The following is a 6,559-nucleotide window of genomic DNA, read 5'->3' on the forward strand; positions in this document are numbered from 1 at the left end:
CGGTGAAGATACTTATATATTGGGCATCAAGATATATAGAGATAGATCAAGATGCTTAATTTGAGTTTCACAAAAGCACATACCCTGATATAGTTTTGAAGAAGTTCAAAATGGATCAATCAAAGAAAGGGTTCTTGAAGGAAATATGCCCTAGAGGCAATAATAAAGTTGTTATTTATTTTTCCTTATATCATGATGGTTAAGTTTCCTAACCATAGATAGATCAAGATTTTTACTAGTATGCCTCTACTTGACTAGGTCGTTAATCAAAGATGGTTAAGTTTCCTAACCATAGACATGAGTTGTCATTTGATTAATGGGATCACATCATTAGAGAATGATGTGATTGACTTGACCCATCCGTTAGCTTAGCACGATGATCGTTTAGTTTGTTGCTATTGCTTTCTTCATAACTTATACATGTTCCTATGACTATGAGATTATGCAACTCCCGAATACTGGAGGAACACTTAGTGTGCTATCAAACATCACAACATAATAGGGTGACTATAAAGATGCTCTACATGTGTCTCCGATGGTGTTTGTTGAGTTGGCATAGATCGAGATTAGGATTTGTCACTTCGTGTATCAGAGAGGTATCTCTGGGCCCTCTCGGTAATGCACATCACTATAAGCCTTGCAAGCAATGTGACTAATGAGTTAGTTACGGGATGTTGCATTACAGAACAAGTAATGAGACTTGCCGGTAACGATATTGAACTAGGTATTAAGATACCGACGATCGAATGTCGGGCAAGTAACATATTGATGACAAAGGGAACAACGTATGTTGTTATGCGGTTTGACCGATAAAGATCTTCATAGAATATGTAGGAACCAATATGAGCATCCAGGTTCTGGTATTCGTTATTGACCAAAGGTGAATCTCGGTCATGTCTACATAGTTCTCGAACCGGTAGGGTCCGCACGCTTAACATTCAATGACGATCGGTATTATGAGTTTATGTGTTCTGATGTACCGAAGGTAGTTCAGAGTCTCGGATGTGTTCACGGACATGACGAGGAGTCTCGAAATGGTCGAGACATAAAGATCGATATATTGGAAGGCTATGTTTGGACATCGGAATGGTTCCAGATGAGTTCGGGCATTTAAGAGTATATATAGGCAAAAGAATTAGGTCAGGGGAGCTACGAGGGGCCCACAAGGTAGGGGGGCGCTCCCCACACCCCTAGGCGCGCCCTCCACCCTTGTTGCCGCCTCGAGGTTCCTCTGACTTGCACTCCAAGTCTCCTGGGTGTCTTCTGGCCCAAGAAAAATCATCGCGAAAGTTTTATTCCGTTTGGACTCCGTTTGGTATTCCTTTTCTACGAAACTCTAAAAGAAGAAAAAATAGAAATTGGCACTGGACTCTAGGTTAATAGGTTAGTCCCGAAAATCATATAAAATAGCATTAATGCATATAAAACATCCAAAACAGATAATATAACAGCATGGAACAATAAAAAGTTATAGATACATCGGAGACGTATCAAGCATCCCCAAGCTTAATTCCTGCTCGTCCTCGAGTAGGTAAATGATAAAAACAAAATTTTTGATGTGGAATGCTACGTAACATATTTATCCATGTAATTCTCTTTATTGTGGCATGAATGTTCAGATCCGTAAGATTCAAAACAAAAGTTTAATATTGACATAAAAACAATAATACTTCAAGCATACTAACAAAATAATTATGTCTTCTCAAAATAACATAGCCAAAGAAAGCTTATTCCTACAAAATCATATAGTCTGGCTATGCTCCATATTCATCACACAAAGTATTTAAATCATGCACAAACCCGATGACAAGCCAAGCAATTGTTTTCATACTTTTGATGTTCTCTCAAACTTTTTCAACTTTCACGCAATACATGAGCGTGAGCCATGGATATAACACTATAGGTGGAATAGACCATGGTTGTGGAGAAGACAAAAAGAAGGAGATAGTCTCACATCAACTAGGCGTATCATTGGGCTATGGAGATGCCCATTAATAGATATCAATGTGAGTGAGTAGGGATTCCATGCAACGGATGCACTAGAGCTATAAGTTTATGAAAGCTCAAAAAGAAACTAAGTGGGTGTGCATCCAACTCGCTTGCTCACGAAGACCTAGGGCAATTTGAGGAAGCCCATCATTGGAATATACAATCCAAGTTATAAAATGAAAATTCCCACCAGTATATGAAAGTTATCATAGGAGACTCTCTATCATGAAGATCATGGTGCTACTTTGAAGCACAAGTGTGGTAAAAAGGATAGTAACATTGTCCCTTCTCTCTTTTCTCTCATTTTTTTATTTGGGCCTTCTCTCATTTTTTGGCCTCTTTTTTTTCGTCCGGAGTCTCATCCCGACTTGTGGGGGAATCATAGTATCCATCATCCTTTCCTCACATGGGACAATGCTCTAATAATGAAGATCATCACACTTTTATCTACTTACAACTTAACAATTACAACTCGATACTTAGAACAAAATATGACTCTATGTGAATGCCTCCCGCGGTGTACCGGGATGTGCAATGAATCAAGAGCTACATGTATAAAAATGATGAACGGTGGCTTGCCACAAATACGATGTGAACTACATGATCATGCAAAGCAATATGACAATGATGGACCGTGTCATAATAAACGGAACGATGGAAAGTTGCATGGCAATATATCTCGGAATGGCTATGGAAATGCCGTAATAGGTAGGTATGGTGGCTTTTTTGAGGAAGGATATGTGGTGGGTTTATGGTACCGGTGAAAGTAGTGTGGTACTAGAGAGGCTAGCAATGGCAGAAAGGTGAGAGTGCGTATAATCCATGGACTCAACATTAGTCATAAAGAACACACATACTTATTGCAAAAATCTATTAGTCATCGAAACAAAGTACCACGTGCATGATCCTAGGGGGATAGATTAGTAGGAAAAGACCATCGCTCATCCCCGACCGCCACTCATAAGGAAGACAATCAAAAAATAAATCATGCTCTGACTTCATCACATAACGGTTCACCATACGTGCATGCTACGGGACTCACAAACTTTAACACAAGTATTTCTCAAATTCACAACTACTTACTAGCATGACTCTAATATCACCATCTTCATATCTCAAAACAATCATAAGGAATCAAACTTCTCATAGTATTCAATACACTTTATATGAAAGTTTTTATTATATCCCTCTTGGATGGCTATCATATTATTACTAATTTTATAACCAAAGCAAATTATCATGCTGTTTAGAGACTCTCAAAATAATATAAGTGAAGTACGAGAGTTCATAAATTTCTATAAAATAAAACCACCTCCGTGCTCTAAAAAGATATAAGTGAAGCACTAGAGAAAATTTTGCCTAGCTCAAAGATATAAGTAAAGCACATCGAGCATTGTAATAAATCACGATTCATGTGTGTCTCTCTCAAAAGGTGTGTACAGCAAGGATGATTGTGGCAAACTAAAAAGTAAAGACTCAAATCATACAAGACGCTTCAAGCAAAACACATATCATGTGGTGAATAAAAATATAGCCTCAAGTAAAGTTACCGATAGATGAAGACGAAAGAGGGGATGCCTTCCCAGGGCATCCCCAAGCTTAGGCTTTTCCACATCCTTCAATATTACCTTGAGGTGCCTTGGGCATCCCCAAGCTTAGGCTCTTGCCACTCCTTATTACATAGTCCATCAAATCCTTACCCAAAACTTGAAAACTTCACAACACAAAACTACAACAGAAAATCTCGTAAGCTTCGTTAGTACAAGAAAATAAATCACCACTTTTGGTACTGTTGTGAACTGATACGTCCATTTTGCATCATGCTTTTATATCAATATTTATTGCATTATGGGCTGTTACTACACATTATGTCACAATACTTATGCCTATTCTCTCTTATTTTACAAGGTTTACATAAAGAGGGAGAATGCCGGCAGCTGGAATTTTGGGCTGGAAAAGGAGCAAATATTAGAGACTGATTCTGCACAACTCCAAAAGTCCTGAAACTCCACGGGAGCATGTTTTGGAATATATAAAAAATATTGGCAAAGGAATCAACCAGAGGGGGCCCACACCATGGCCACGAGGGTGGGGGCGCGCCCTACCCCCTAGGAACGCTCCCCTGTCTCGTGGCCCCCCTGGCAGGACTCCGGTGCCCATCTTCTACTATATGAAGTCTTTCGTCCGGGGAAAAATCATAAGCGAGCTTTCGAGACGAAACTCCGCCGCCACGAGGCGGAACCTTGGTGGAACCAATCATCACCATCGATCCTCTCATCGGAGGGGGTCAATCTTCATCAACATCTTCACCAGCACCATCTCATCTCAATCCCTAGTTCATCTCTTGTATCCAATATTTGTCTCCAAACCTCATATTGGTACCTGTGGGTTACTAGTAGTGTTGATTACTCCTTGTAGTTGATGCTAGTTGGTTTATTCGGTGGAAGATCATATGTTCAGATCCTTTATGCATATTAACACCCCTCTGATTATGAACATGAATATGATTTGTGAGTAGTTATGTTTGCTCCTGAGGACATGGGAGAAGTCTTGCTATAAGTAGTCATGTGAATTTGGTATTCGTTCGATATTTTGATGAGATGTATGTTGTCTCTCCTCTAGTGGTGTCATGTTAACGTCGACTACATGACACTTCACCATTGTTTGGGCCTAGGGGAAGGCACTGGGAAGTAATAAGTAGATGATGGGTTGCTAGAGTGACAGAACCTTAAACCCTAGTTTATGAGTTGTTTCGTAAGGGGCTAATTTGGATCCATGTGTTTCATGCTATGGTTAGGTTTACCTTAATACTTATTTTGTAGTTGTGGATGCTTGCAAGAGGGGTTAATTATAAGTGGGATGCTTGTCCAAGGAAGGGCAGTGCCCAAGCACCGGTCCACCCACATATCAAATTTTCAAAGTAACGAACGCGAATCATATGAGCGTGATGAAAACTAGCTTGACGATAATTCCCATGTGTCCTCGGGAGCGCTTTCCTTTATATAAGAGTTTGTCTAGGCTTGTCCTTTTCTACAAAAAGGATTGGGCCATCTTGCTACACATTATTTACTTTTATTACTCGTTACCCGCTACAAATTACTTTATCACAAAACTATCTGTTACCGATAATTTCAGTGCTTGCAGAGAATACCTTACTGAAAACTGCTTATCATTTCCTTCTTCCCCTCGTTGGGTTCGACACTCTTACTTATCGAAAGGACTATGATAGATCCCCTATACTTGTGGGTCATCAAGACTCTTTTCTGGCGCCATTTCCAGGGAGTGAAGCGCCTTTGGTAGGTGGAATTTGGTAAGGAAAAATTTATATAGTGTGCTGAAATTTACTGTCACTTGTTACTATGGAAAGTAATCCTTTGAGGGGCTTGTTTGGGGTATCTTCACCCCGACCAGTAGAGCAAACAGTTTCTCCTCAACCTACTGAACCTACTGAAAATGTTCACTTTGAAATTCGTTCGGGTATGGTAGAGAAACTGCTAGCTAATCCTTTCCCAGGTGATGGAACATTACATCCCGATTTGCACCTAATCTATGTGGATGAAGTTTGTGGATTATTTAAGCTTGCAGGTATGCCCGAGGATGTTATCAAGAAGAAGGTCTTCCCTTATCTTTGAAGGGAAAGGCATTGACATGGTTTAGGCTATGTGATGATATGGGATCATGCAACTACAACCGATTGAAATTGGAATTTCATCAGAAGTTTTATCCTATGCATCTAGTTCATCGTGATCGTAATTATATATATATATATATATATATATATATATATATATATATATATAAAATTTTTGTCCTCACGAAGGAGAAAGCATCGCTCAAGCTTGGGGGAGGCTTAAGTCAATGTTATATTCATGCCCCAATCAAGAGCTCTCAAGAGAAATTATTATTCAAAAAATTTATGCTCGGCTTTCTCTCAATAATCGCTCCAAGCTCGATACTTCTTGTACCAGTTCTTTTATGATGAAGACTATTGAATTCAAATGGGATTTATTGGAAAGAATTAAATGCAACTCTGAAGATTGGGATCTTGACGAAGGTAAGGAGTCAGGTATAACACCCAAGTTTAATTGTGTTAATTCTTTTTATGGATACCGATGTTTTCCGTGAATTCAGCACTAAATATGGACTTAACTCTGAGATAGTAGCTTCTTTCTATGAATCCTTTGCTAATCATGTTGATCTACCTAAGGAGAAGTGGTTTAAATATAATCCTCCCGTTGAAGTAAAAGTAGTTGCACCTATTAAAGTTGAAGAAAATACTATCACTTATAATGTTGATCCTGTTGTTCCTACTGCTTATATTGAGAAACCACCTTTCCCTGTTAGAATAAAGGATCATGCTAAAGCTTCAACTGTGGTTCGTAAGAGTAATACTAGAACACCTACACCCCTTGATCAAATTAAAGTTGAACCTAGTATTGCTATGGTTAAAGATCTCTTGGCCAATAATATCAATGGGCATGTTATTTACTTCTGTGATGAAGCTGCTAGAATTGCTAAACATGACACTAAAAATAAACATAGACCTCTTGTAGGCATGCATGTTATTTCT

Source organism: Triticum dicoccoides, chromosome 5A, assembly GCF_002162155.2.
Source record: "Triticum dicoccoides isolate Atlit2015 ecotype Zavitan chromosome 5A, WEW_v2.0, whole genome shotgun sequence".
Taxonomy (NCBI): domain Eukaryota; kingdom Viridiplantae; phylum Streptophyta; class Magnoliopsida; order Poales; family Poaceae; genus Triticum; species Triticum dicoccoides.